The sequence below is a fragment of the Cervus elaphus genome, chromosome 33, assembly GCF_910594005.1.
Source record: "Cervus elaphus chromosome 33, mCerEla1.1, whole genome shotgun sequence".
Lineage (NCBI taxonomy): Eukaryota > Metazoa > Chordata > Mammalia > Artiodactyla > Cervidae > Cervus > Cervus elaphus.
The window spans coordinates 27365487-27379813 of record NC_057847.1 but is presented as its reverse complement, the minus strand read 5'-3'; the positions used below and the strand labels follow the sequence as shown (position 1 = coordinate 27379813).

At 40.6% G+C, this 14327-nt stretch overlaps 1 non-coding gene across 1 annotated transcript; it reads right to left on the bottom strand.

Moving 5' to 3' along the window:
- Positions 1 to 3587: 3587 nt before the first annotated feature.
- LOC122688863 lies at positions 3588 to 3690 on the bottom strand. The gene has a single exon (XR_006339605.1). It is a non-coding gene; the product is annotated as a U6 spliceosomal RNA (small nuclear RNA).
- Positions 3691 to 14327: the final 10637 nt, after the last annotated feature.

The following is a 14327-nucleotide window of genomic DNA, read 5'->3' as shown; positions in this document are numbered from 1 at the left end:
GTCCTGACAAACAGGTAGTTTACTTTACATAAATGTGCTCAGGCAGTCATGTGTGACTCTGCAACCCTGTGGACTGTAGCCCACCAGGCTCCTCTGTCATGGGATTTTCCAGGCAGCAATACTGGAGTGGGTTGCCATTTCCTTCTCCATTACATAATTAGCAGAATTAAAAATCTTGTGTCAGGGTATCAGTGGTTGACACATCAGGTCAGTACCCGGTCCTATGTGGGCAGAACTTGCCTCCAGAACCAACCCCATTCCTATAAAGTTGGGAGTAGTCCATTCTCACTTTGGGCTGCCTCTATGAATTCCTAAAGAACATTTTTTTAAAAAAACTCCAGTGCCGAGAATTCATGTCAGATTGACTCCATCAGAAACTCTTTAGTGTGGAATCCAGGCATCTGCTATTTGAGGCTTCCCTGGTGACTCTTAATGGGTAGCTAAGGCTGAGAGCTGCTTCTAAAGCACTGGACAGCTTCAATATTTATGGCAAGGGCTCTGCCCTCTGTGTGGAAATGCCTTATTGCTGTGTGTGAGGTTTCCACTGCACCAGTAACAAGAGCTTGGAAGTTAGAGACATATTTGCCATACGTATTGCCATAGGGTGTGTAAGAGTGAGGCTGCAGTCAGACTGCCAGGGTGTGACTCAGTTTCCCCTCTTAGAATATAACCCCCACCAGTGACTGACATGTCTGTGCCCCAGTTTCTCTATTTGTAAAGTAAGGTTGATATTAGTACCAATCTCTTGGGTTCTTAAAAGGAATAAATGAGAGGATCAGAAAATGTTCACTAAATGTTATTTTTATAATTACACATTATATAGAACCATAAAATGTTAAAATAGGAAGGAAACATGGAAATCTAGTTCTTCTTTCTCATTTCACAGATGGAGAAATATAGTTTAACTGTTTCTGTCTCCTCATCTAGGTTTTTCATACCCCTGGGTTTACCTGCTATAGCTACAGTCTGCAAGTGCAAGTAACCTTCACTAAAAGATACTGTGAGCCTAACTCTTACATTTAAACTGCTCATCAACATAGGTCATTTTGTACAAGACTGACTTATAATCAAACTGTTTCAAGCCCTTAATACAATGACCATAAGCGGGCTTAGAGCATGCACCCAAAGTCCATATGTAGGTAACTTGAAACTGCTATGTACTGACTCATTGATTTTTTTTTTTCCAGAAATGGAAGAGTATAAAAATAAAGGATTCTTTTTTGAATGATTCCTCAGTTCTTTACCCACACGATAGATTCTTTGGTTTCCTGCAGTGGGAAGGCACGTTGTAGTTTTGTTGCTTACATACCTTTACTAATGCTGTGCAGAAGAGGAAGTGCTCATAGGCCCATTCATACTTGAGTTACATCATGTATATTAGACTAGATTTGTCCGTGCAAGAAAAAACTGAAAAACTCCCTTTTCTTCTTTCCACATGTCACAGTGCATTGACTGAAAGACTCTAAAGTCCATAAAAGGGGAACCTTTCCCTAGAAAGACGGGGTCTGTTTGATTCCAAGGTGTCATCAAATTGCTGATGGAACTCAAGTTCTAGGGCGCTTACAGCCATAGCCACTTTGTTAAGAAGTCTTAAATCAACAAAGTGGTTAAAAGCCATCCTCCTCACACTTTAACATGCCTGAGAATCACCTGCAGACATTAAGCTGCAGGTGCTGCTTCAGAGAGCTTGGAAAAGAGCCTGAGAGTCAACTTTTCTAATGAGCTCCAGACGGTGCAGTCCACAGATTACACATTGGGTAGCAAGGGTCTGTGGAGTCGATCTTCATTCAAGGTTCAGGTCACTCCTCTGCCACTTTGTTTACCCCTACTGGTTTAATTTCTGCATCTGTAAAGCAGTATATGGAAGGATTATAACCTAGGCTTCTAGAAAGGAGACACCAGTCTACTTACCTTTAACAACTTCCAATCCCTAACATCCTCAAACTTGCATATAAAGAAGAGTCAGGGCACATTTTAGTCTTTGTTATATGTGAGGATGACAGGATAGATAACATTCCTTTTAGGCTACTCTATGGGTCATGCCTTTAAGACACCTGCCCTGCTAGAAGCAAAATCCCATTTACAACTGATTGGGGAACAATCTGCCAGTTCTAGTAGCTGACCCACAGAAGCAAGAAGATGTTGGTCTGGTTACAGTGACTTCTCTAAATCAGTAACAAAACAAAAAGACTGCAGTAAGTCAGCCAAACTCTTTAAGAGTTAAACTTCTGCAATCTGACAATTTCTTTCTTAAGCAGCAACAATTCTTCATTTTCCCTTTGCCTGTTGCCACTGCAAACAACCTGGCCACTCCTGCTGCAAAACAGATGAATAATGCCTACGCCCATTGAGATAGATATCTGTGGATTGGCTTGCCAACTTCTATTCCACCTTTTAATTAGAAGGGCTGGAAGGCTAGAAATTCTCTTCCAGATTCCCCTGCAGCTAGGGGTTTTGCACATGAACTGGATTCTGTGAATTATGTGCCTTCATTTGAGATCTGCAAGGTGGACTCACTGAGTGTTTCTACTAGCAAGCATGGTTGTGGAGACCTAAGGTTCAGTGTTGAGGGTCTTCTAGCTTTCTGAGTATTAGAAAGGGTTAACTGGTGGTGGCCTCGTTTCCTGTTTTTGACTATGGATTGTAGCCACAAGTATTTTTCTTCACCTAAATTTCCAGAAACCCCTAGATGAGTCATTGTTCTAGATACTATCCCCAGAGGCCCTGTCTAGAACCTACTTTAGTCTGTGTTGTATACATGTAATTTCCTGAATTAAATCCCTTCATGCCAGTAATACCTGGAGTGGTTTTTACTTTATGCCCTGAACCCCAACTGATATGGCCACTCACCCAAAGAAAATGGTAAAAGATCTAGGAAATTAAAAGAGAAAAGGCATGGGCTGTAGCTGCCTTCTAGCTAATGCTGGATTTAGAATATTTTATTGCTTTTAAGATCAACTTGATATCCAAGATATTAAACAAATGTCATGTTAGGGCGAATCTTGTTTCTTTTTTCTTTTAAAATTTATTTATTTATTTTAATTGGAGGTTAATTACTTTACAATATTGTAGTGGTTTTTGCCATACACTGACATTAATCAGCCATGGGTGTACATGTGTCCCCCATCCTGAACCCCCCTCCTACCTCCCTCCTCCCCATCCCATCCCTCAGGGTCATCCCAGTGCACCGGTCCTGAGTGCCCTGTCTCATGCATTGAATCTGGACTGGCAATCTGTTTCACATATGGTAATATACATGTTTCAATGCTATTCTCTCAAATCATCCTACCCTTGCCTTCTCCCACAGAGTTCAAAAGTCTGTTACTTACATCTGTGTCTCTTTTGATGTCTTGCATATAGGGTCATTGTTTCCATCTCTGTAAATTCCATATATATGCATTAATATACTGTATTGGTGTTTTTCTTTCTGATTTACTTCGCTCTGCATAATAGGCTCCAGTTTCATCCACCTCATTAGAACTGATTCAAATGTATTATTTTTAATAGCTGAGTAACATTCCACTGTGTATATGTACCATGGCTTTCTTATCCATTCGTCTGCTGATGAACATCTAGATTGCTTCCATAAAAATATGGAACGCTTTATGAATTTGCATGTCATTCTTGTGCAGGCGCCATGCTAATCTTTTATCGTTACAATTTTAGTATATGTGCTGCCGAAGTGAGCACTTGTTTCTTTTTTCTAAATCTCTAAAAGAGAGTGGAAATGGGTATGTACATTATCTGACTTAATCAGGAAATGAAGGGAATAAAAACATAAAAATGTGAAGAATCATTATTCTGTGAGAGAATGTCATATTTCATGGACTGTCTTCATTAAATCGTTGTGATTAATAGGAAAACATGCTACCAGTCTATAGAACATGGAAATAATGTGTTGTTTTTACCTCCCAGTATCCCTTTTTTAGGTGAAAGAAACTGCTGTTTCCTTGGGGATCCTTTCTTCTAATTCAGTCCCTGATATTAGGTGTGTGTATGTACCACCTCTCCACACCTACTCCCATTTTCCCAGACTGGAATCATGGCCCCTGCCTGGCAAATCAGGGTCAATCCCCTGGTGTTTTTCTGAAGCAATGAGAGGTGCTTATTACAGAGATTTTCCCCACTGGAAACTAAAGCCTGCTGCTACTCTGTCCATTTCTGAAATAGGAAAGGAGTCAGCTTTGTGAAGTTTATAAAGTGTCACAAGAAGCCCCAACACCAAGAAAAGCAGAGCTGAAACATGGCGAGGAAGAAAGAGGAAGAGGAGAGCAGGACACACTGATGTTTTGGGTATACCACTTGAAAAGTTTTTCAGTGACTTCAGAAAATAATGGTCTTCTACTTAAGGAAGTTTGAACTGGGTTTTCTGTACTTGAGTTGGCAAGAGTCCTGCTTTGAGGCATAGAAGGAACATACCTCAACATAATAAAAGCCATGTATGATAAACCCACAGCAAACATTATCCTCAATGGTGAAAAACTAAAAGCATTTTCCCTAAAGTCAGGAACAAGACAAGGGTGCCCACTCTCACCACTACTATTCAACATAGTTTTGGAAGTTTTAGCCACAGAAATCAGAGAAGAAAGAGAAATAAAAGGAATCCAGACTGGAAGAAGTAAAACTCTCACCGTTTGCAGATGACATGATCCTCTACACAGAAAACCATAAAGACATCACCAGAAAATTACTAGAGCCAATCAATGAATATGTAAAGTTGCAGGATATAAAATTAATACACAGAAATCCCTTGCATTCCTATACACTAACAATGAGAAAACAGAGAAATTAAGGAAACAATCCCATTTACCATTGTGATGAATAAAATACGTAGGAATAAATCTCCCTAAAGAAACAAAAGACCTATATATAGAAAACTATAAAACACTGATGAAAGAAATCAAAGATGACACAAATAGATGGAGAAACATACCATGTTCATGGATCGGAAGAATCAATATAATGAAAATGAGTATACCATGCAAAGCAATCTATAGATTCAATGCAATCTCTATCAAGCTACCAATGGTATTTTTTGGAGAACTAGAACAAATAATTTCACAATTTGTATGGAAATACAAAAAACCTCAAATAGCCAAAGCAATCTTGAGAAAGAAGAATGGAACTGGAAGAATCAACCTGCCTGACTTCAGACTATACTACAAAGCTACAGTCATCCAGACAGTATGGTACTGGCACAAAGACAGAAACATAGACCAATGGAACAAAATAGAAAGCCCAGAGATAAATCCATGCACCTATGGACACCTTGTCTTTCACAAAGTAGGCAAGAATATTCAATGGAGAAAAGACAATCTCTTTAACAAGTGGTGCGGGGAAAATTGGTCAATCACTTGTAAAAGAATGAAACTAGAACACTTTCTAACACCATACACAAAAATAAACTCAAATTGGATTAAAGATCTAAATATAAGACCAGAAACTATAATACTCCTAGAGGCAAACATAGGCAAAACACTCTCTGACATAAATTACAGCAGGATCCTCTATGACCCATGTCCTAGAGTAATGGAAATAAAAGCAAAAATAAACAAATGGGACCTAATGAAACTTAAAAGCTTTTGCACAACAAAGGAAACTATAAGTAAGGTGAAAAGACAGCCTTCAGAATGGGAGAAAATAAGAGCAAACGAAGCAACTGATAAAGGATTAATCTCAAAAATATACAAGCAGCTCATGCAGCTCAATTCCAGAAAAATAAGCGACCCAATTAAAAAATGGGCCAAAGAACTAAACAGACATTTCTCCAAAGAAGACATACAGATGGCTAACAAATACATGAAAAGATGCTCAACATCACTCATGATCAGAGAAATGCAAATCAAAACCACAATGAGGTACCATCTCACACTGGTCAGAATGGCTGCTATCAAAATGTCTAGAAACAATAAATGCTGGAGAGGGTGCAGAGAAAAGGGAACCCTCTTACACTGTTGGTGGGAATGCAAACTAGTACAGCCACTATGGAGAACAGTGTGGAGATTCCTTAAAAAACTGGAAATAGAACTGCAATGCGACCCAGCAGTCCCACTGCTGGGCATACACACCGAGGAAACCAGAATTGAAAGAGACTCATGTACCCCAATGTTCATTGTGGCACTGTTTACAATAGCTAGGAAATGGAAGTAACCTAGAGGTCCATCAGTAGATGAATGGATAAGAAAGCTGTGGTACATATACACAATGGAATATTACTCAGCTATTAAAAAGAATGCATTTGAATCAGTTCTAAGGAGGTGGATGAAACTGCAGCCTATTATACAGAGTGAAGTAACTCAGAAAGAAAGACACCAATACAGTATATTAATGCATATATATGGAATTTAGAAAGATGGAAACAATGACCCTATATGCAAGCCAGCAAAAGAGACACAGATGTAAAGAACAGACTTTTGGACTTTGGGAGAAGGCGAGGGTGGGATGATTTGAGAGAATAGCATTGAAACATGTATATTACCATATGTGAAACAGATCGTCAGTCTAGGTTCAATGCATGAGACAGGGCGCTCAGGGCCAGTGCATTGGGCCAACCCAGAGGGATGGGATGGGGGAGGGGAGTAGGGGAGGGTTCATGATGGGGGACACGTACCCCCATGGCTGATTCATGTCAATGTATGGCAAAAGCCAGCACAATATTGTAAAGTAATTAGTATCCAAGTTAAATAAATTGATTAAACAAACAGAAAACAGCCTTAGCCAACTTACCAAAAAAAAAAAAAAATAGTCCTGCTTTGTCGTTGTTCTTCAGTCGCTTAGTCATGTCCAACTCCTTGTGACCCGAAGGACTTCAGTAAGCCAGGCTTCCCTGTCCTTCACCATCTCCTGGAGCTTGCTCAAACTCACGTCCATTGAATCAGTGATGCTATCTAACCATCTCATCCTCTGCCGATCCCTTATCCTTTTGCCTTCAATCTTTACCAGCATCACGGTCTTTTTCAAAGAGTTGGCTCTTTGCATCAGGTGGTCAAAGTATTGGAGCTTGAGCTTCAGCATTGATCCTTCCAATGAATATTCACAGTTGATTTCCTTTAGGAGTGACTAGTTTGATCTCCTTGCTGTCCAAGAGACTCTCAAGAGTCTTCTCCAGCATACACCTTGAAAGCATCAATTCTTTGGCACTCAGTCTTCTTTACAGTCCAGCTCTCAAATCTGTACATAACTACTGGAAAAACCATCACTTTAACTATATGGACCTTTGTTGGCAAAGTGATCACTCTGCTTTTTAATACACTGTCTAGGTTTGTATAGCTTTTCTTCCAAGGAACAAGCATCTCCTAATTTCATGGCTGCAGTCACCATCTGCAGTGATTTTTTAGAGCCCAAGAAGATAAAGTCTGTCACTGTTTGAATCCATCAACCTAAGTAAATAAGTATAATTATATAAATATATAATATATTTTTATAATATATATAATATATATTATATAAATATATAAATAAGTAATAAGTATAATGGAATAGGTAAAATCCATCAACCCTAACACATCTCTAGAAGGATTATCAAAAGACATGTGGTTATTCAGATTTCCTTTCCTTAGATGGCTTATCCAATGAATTTCTCCCACCTTTCCCTTTAATTTCAAGCATACTTTACCTCCTACTTCACACACACAAATATGAAAATTATTACAGAAGGATTTTCTCAATTTCCTGCCTAGATTTGTGCCCTAGTCTAATTTAACACATGTTCTCTTAACTAGGCTAACAGCTTCAGCATTGTCTAAAAAAATAACCATTTCGTTGGTTAGTGCCTATGCCATAGAAAGTGCTCAGTAAGATCATCACTAAGAGTGAGCAACTTAGCCAAGGTGACGCATCTAGAAAGTAACGGAGCCTTGACTCCCGCCCAGGTCTGCCCACATCAATTTCACACATTTCTTTTACACACTGATAACACATCCCGATCAGAGAAGTGTCCTTCCTCCCATCTATGGGAGGAGAACTCTTCCAGTCCTCCAGGACCCATTCCGGCACTTAACCTCTCCCTCTTCTTTATATCCAGCTTGTCTCATAAGTTCCTCACCCCCAGCATTTAGACATACTCAAGACTTTCCCATTGTAAAACCTATAAATAAACCAACTCCACAGTGGTCCTTTCCAATGACTGTATTTATTCAGTTATCATCTCTACTTCCTCATCACTGTTCTCATGAAGTCCCTTGTTCCAAAGCCACGACCCACCTTTTGGCTATTAAGTCTAAAGCATACTTCTCAGTTCTCATTTTACTTGACAGCTGGAGAATATTTAATGATTGCCAACGCCCCCTCAATTTTGAAAGTGCTTTTTTCTTGGCTTCTACTATTGTCATCTCAAATATTTCTGCTGTGAGGGATTCTCTCTGGCCTCCAACACTGTTCCCAGGTGATCTCAACAATCCCAATTACCAGTAGAATTAGAGACAGTGGATTATCTCCCAACAGTCCTAGTAAGAATTTTAAAAGATTGCCAATGACAGTGTTTTCTTAGTCTTTGAAAATTTTATCTTAAGAGCTTGTAGGTACCTTTAGACAGATTTTAATCATCTTATTCCTTGTGCATATAATAGGAAAATGTAAGTGAAATAAATTGGTTATTTATTTCACTTTTTCACTTTTTTAAGAACTTTTTCTTTATATTTTGAATCTTTCAAATTAACATTAATTCAGAATAATATGCCTGCCAAAAAGTATTGTGATGCAGCATTTCTGAAGAGAGCGCTCCACTGTTCAGGATTCTCTTCCAGACAGCGGATACCCAGTCTTCAAGTTCGGATGATCAAACATCAGCAGGGTCAATATCCATACTGATAGGAATTGAGGACCCTGTTGATTTATGAAGTGTTAAAACGTGAAAGAAACAAAAAAGTATCAATGAAATATGGCAACTCACGTTTTGAAGAGGACATGAGCTTTTTACGCAATCTTCAGTTACAGGTTCCTGACAGACAGTGGGGGCACCCCCTCAGGCAGAACAAATGGAGAAGAACCTTTTCATGAAGCCTTTCAGTTGGTCTCCTGAGGGTGGGGGAGGCGTCTGGATGGACTGGAAAGCAGTCAGGAAGCCAAACACTAGCACTTCAGGCTTAACGCTGTGCGTGGCCTGTGATTATTCGCAAACTGAGGTGATGACCGCAGTCAGCTCTGTGCTTTAAGAGAATCTTTAACAATCATAATCCAAAGTCCCACCTAAAGACTTTTTTGGTGAGTTATGAATGAATGAAGGCCAACAAGCTTAGGGGCTTTGTGTCTTGCAGTAGGGAGGATTGGGTTTTTTGAGGCTCATGGTGGGAGGAGTCACATCGTTTTTCATTTTAGGGCCTCTGAAGGTCCTAATCTCAGAGTGACCTTTGCTGATCTCTGTAAAGTAGCCTCCATGCAACACACACACACACACACACACACACACACACACAGTGGTCTGTTCTATTATTGCTAGAGCCTGTAGCACTCTCTGAAATAATCGTATACATTTATTCTCTGTCTTTAGCCCTCAGAATGGAAGTCCTGTAAGAGCTGGGACCTGGATGCCTTGTTCAGTGCTGTACGCCCAGAACCTAAAATCATGCCTGCTCAGCACACAGCATGTCTAAGGAAACATTTACAGAATGAGTGAACCCCAGAAGTAGGTACCTAGAAAACTTAGAAGAAATGAAATGAAATAAATAAAGGGAAATTGATGGTGAAACTAGAAATTTGGAGCTTCCCACTCCAACAAAATTTTAAAGAGAAGAACTTGAACTATGCTGATGGCATCCATAATCCAGACATCTGCAGACTTCTTGTCCCCAGAATTGGCTGAAATGGCAAATTCCAGCGTGTCCAGATCCAGACAGTGGACAGTGGACAATTCTCACTGTCCAGGTCTGTAAATTCTTAGGGGTTTTTGACCTCAGAGTCCCCTTCAACCCAACCACTGCTTTAGGCTCCTCAAGTGCAAATGCTGCTCCAATTCTTATGCAAAATTCACCCTTTTTACCAATTTGCACAAAGGCACAAAAGATCCAGTCTCAACAATCTTTTTTTTTTTTTTGGTGAACTTTACTGAGGGTTCAAGAAGCTCCGTCTTTTTGAAACAGCCTTTGCAATCACCACCTCCCCTCTCCCTGAGCTCTGCAAAGTGGATTCCTCTTCTTGATTCCTGCAAGGCTGTTCTGAGAGCAGTTCCTGGGAATCTCCCTCTCAACTCCAGCAGCTTATCAAATACCTCCTCCAGATAAATACAGGGTTTTCCTTGAAACAAGTCCTGGTGAGCAGGATGGCTCCATGTCGCAGCACAGGTAATTACTTGAATGATGGTCTTCCTTAAACACAGAAGGCAAATGTAGGTGGAATACAATGGACTGTTCAGAGCACAAGTTTCTAGGGTGTCTGATTCTGATTCACTGCCTTTGAGCTATTTATAATGGTAAATTGTAGGTAATACAATGTAATTCTTGCCTTATTCAGTTGCTAAGCTGTGTCTGACTCTTTGTGACCTCATGGACTGTAGCATGCCAGGCTCCTCTGTCCTCCCCTATCTCCCAGAGTTTGCTCAATCTCATGTCCATTGAGTCATTGATTGCATCTAACCATCTCATCCTCTGTCACCCTCTCCTCCTCCTGCCCTCAATCTTTTCCAGCATCAGGGTCTTTTCCAATGAGTTGATTCTTCACATCAGGTGGCCAAAGTATTGGAGCTTAAGCTTCAGTATCAATGCTTCCAATGAATATTCAGGGTTGATTTCCTTTAGGATCTACTGGTTTGATTTCCCTGCTGTCCAAGAGATTCTTAAGAGTCTTCTCCAGCACCACAATTCAAAAGCAATAATATTTTGACACTCAGCCTTCTTTATGGTCCAACTCTCACATCTGTACATGACTACAGGAAAAACCTATATTCTTGCCTATGTCCATGCAAATATGTTCTATCATTAGAGGTGGAGGGTTCCTGACTCCTAAGGGGAAAAGCCAGTTTTATAGCCCTTTACAAATTCATTTCTGTAATCCTATTTTTTTTGCCTTCCCCTTGAACTGGTTGTAGTATCTTCTCTGAGTCTCTCATTTAATGAAAGTGTTAATTAAAATTTCAGTGTGTTCATTTTATTTTTTCAGCTTCATTGAGATATAATTGATAAAATCATAGGATATTAAAAGTAGTACACACAGCAATAGAGATGTGTTCATTTCATAGCTGCATGAAAGTCATGATTTTCTCTCTTTTGTAAGTTACCTTTGTAAAGCAGTAGTCAGGATTCTGGGGCAGGAAATGGTAGCGCACTCAAAGGGGAAACTGAAGAGTGTTTTCAGGAACTCTTTATAGAGGTGTGGGCAGAGTAGCGATGGAGGTAGTGAAGCAGTCCAATCAACAGGAGAGGGAAACTGGTACCACATCTAGGGCTCCCTGGGCACAGGAAGGGAGCTGTGGCCATACTTAAAAGGGACACAAGTCATGGCCCAGCAGGAAGGAGCAGGAGAATGAATGATCACTTTTCTCTCCTCTTGTCCTCTGAGCCCCATGAAGCCACAGGATAAAGGACACAGGGTGGCATAGTTCAGCTTGTTTCCTATTGCTTTCTCCATGATTTTCAGTCAGATCAATCCAGCAATAATCACAAAATCTCTGTGAATTTAGAGAATCCAGCCCAAGTCTGCTATAAAGAATTTTTTTAGAGAGCCTTAAATTACAATTATACTTTATATGTACATGCTGCTGCTGCTAAGTCGCTTCAGTTGTGTCCGACTCTGTGCAACCCCATAGACGGCAGCCTACCAGGCTCCTCCATCCCTGGGATTCTCCAGGCAAGAACACTGGAGTGGGTTGCCATTTCCTTCTCCATTACCTTGTCCATTATGTACATAGTTAAATAATATAGCCCTTTGGTAAAAATTCATGAAAGACATACCACCCTTTGATCACTTTCTACCTTTGAATATGTATCTTATGTATTCATATCGCTTCATTCATATCTTATTCTTTCATATCACTCATATTGCTTCCTCTAAAATATTTTTACCATAGTCTTAATAACTGTCAAGTTAACAGATACCTGAAAAAAATCTAACATTCTCTCCAGTTTCTAGATCCTCAGCCTTTGACCAAGAAGTGAAAAGCTGATGCAATTTTGCATCTGTTTTTATATACTCATTCTCTATAAGTTGGGTGGAAGCTTGGTGAATATACTTTGGAGAAAAGAAAACTTGGATTGGTTTCTGGGTGAACGAACCTTGACATAATAAATCCCAAGCTTTCTGACTGGTTTTTGTGCTTTCACACAAGTTAATATTCAGTTGAGCACCTCAACATGCTTGAGTGGAAAGCAGCAGAGTTGCAAATTGATGCTGAGGAAGCCGATTATACTGTGTATGATGGTGTGGGGAGAATTCAGAGCTCAGGGAGTAATCTGGAAGGAAGGGGAGAAGGAGGAAGGCCACATGACTGGAGGCTGCCCCAGAGCTGCGGAACAGTTGAGGACTATTTTAAGGATGGCTAATGTTCAGTTGTAAACTGTCTTTTACCAAACTTTTGGTAAAGTTGGCTTCATGAAAAATGTGTGAGTGCTTCTGATTAAACCCTAATAAAGAAATATTTTTTTAAAAAAACAGCAGTAATGGTTAAAAAAAAAAGAAAAGATGGAATCTGAGTGTTTCGTATATCCTGGGCATTGTGCTAACACAGATGGCTACACTATCTATTCACAGTCACCCCCGATGAGACAGCCAGTATCCCCCCTTTTTGGGGAAGGAGGCTGATGCTCAGAGAGGTAGTTCACTCGAGGTCACATAACCAGTACATGAAAGAGGATCTGACACCAGAATCCAGGCTGTGTTCATAGCACCACACTGCTTTGCAATCATCCTCCCCACAGCCTCCTTAAAAAGCTGTCCTTTAGTCTCTGTCATTGGCAAGAACCCCCTCCTCCTCTAAGGTCACCCATTTCACAGTCAAAGGGCTGTAACCAAAGTTTTTCCACATATGGGTGAGATCTGTCTCCCTACAGTTTCTATCCCCAAGTCTTCCATCTGCTGTTTGGGTCACTCAGAGCAAATATAATCCTTATTTTATGGAGCAGGCTGTCTAATATTTGAAGATATATGTGAAACTTCGACGATGGTGGACTTTACATAATGTGCTTTCAACAAATATTCGTAGAATAGATGCAGGAAGGCCACATTTGGAGGGTACAGAGTATGGCTGCTAGGACAGCAAATATATAAACAAGATTTGATTACTTTCTCTGCTGCTGCTAAGTCGCTTCAGTCGTGTCCGACTCTGTGCGACCCCATAGACAGCAGCCCACCAGGCTCCCCTGTCCCTGGGATTCTCCAGGCAGGACACTGGAGTGGGTTGCCATTTCCTTCTCCAATGCATGAAAGTGAAAAGTGTAAGTGAAGTTGCTCAGCCGTGTCTGACTCTTAGCGACCCCATGGACTGCAGCCTACCAGGCTTCTCTGTCCATGGGATTTTCCAGGTAAGAGTACTGGAGTGGGGTGCCATTGCCTTCTCCGACTTTCTCTACTTATCTCATAGTCTTATGTTCATACTGCTTCCTCTAAGAAATTTTTACCAAAATGGTAACAACAACCAGGTTAACAGGTATCTGAAAGAATTCTTAGAGGCACCACTTTTGGAAAATATGTTTACGTGCTGCTTCTACCTGAACCCTCAACTACCTACACCTGTAAAGGTGGTCAGTGTTTTCCGTCAAGCCAAACCTGTGGGACTAATGAAACTGAGGGCAGTCATCAATTTGATCCCTTAAACTATAACTTTTGCTTAATCAGCAGTATCAGTAACTTCACAGATCAAACTTGCCTTAACTGTCCCTGCATACTGCACGCCCTTCGTCAGGCAGCTTAGACAATCATATGACTCCTTTAGCTGCCCTCTAGAGGCAGTATCTCTGATGGATGGGTCACTATAGTAATGGTTTCAAAAGTTGTTTTTCAGGAACATGGAGCTAGTATTGCCCAGTTCAGATCAGTTGAGACCACCAACCATTCAGCTGGGCCTGCTAGAGTGCTGGATGGAGAACCCCTTGACATCAGAAGGCCAAACACTCCACCCTCAGATGATACCACCCTGCCATTTTCTTCCCCTTTTTCTTCTCCAATCACCTTTCCCCAGGCCTCAGGTCACCCAACTTCTTTGTCCCATAAATATCCCAAGCTCTTACCCTTAGGGAAGGTGAATTTAAGATTTGGTCTCCCTTCTCCTCTCTTGGCTGCCTCATGACTAATAAACCTTTCCCCTGCAAACCTTGGCATCTCAGAGTGTGGCGTGCTGCACACTGGGCAAATGAATGTAGTTTAGTAACACTAATACACCCTAAAAAGACATTCATCTCATT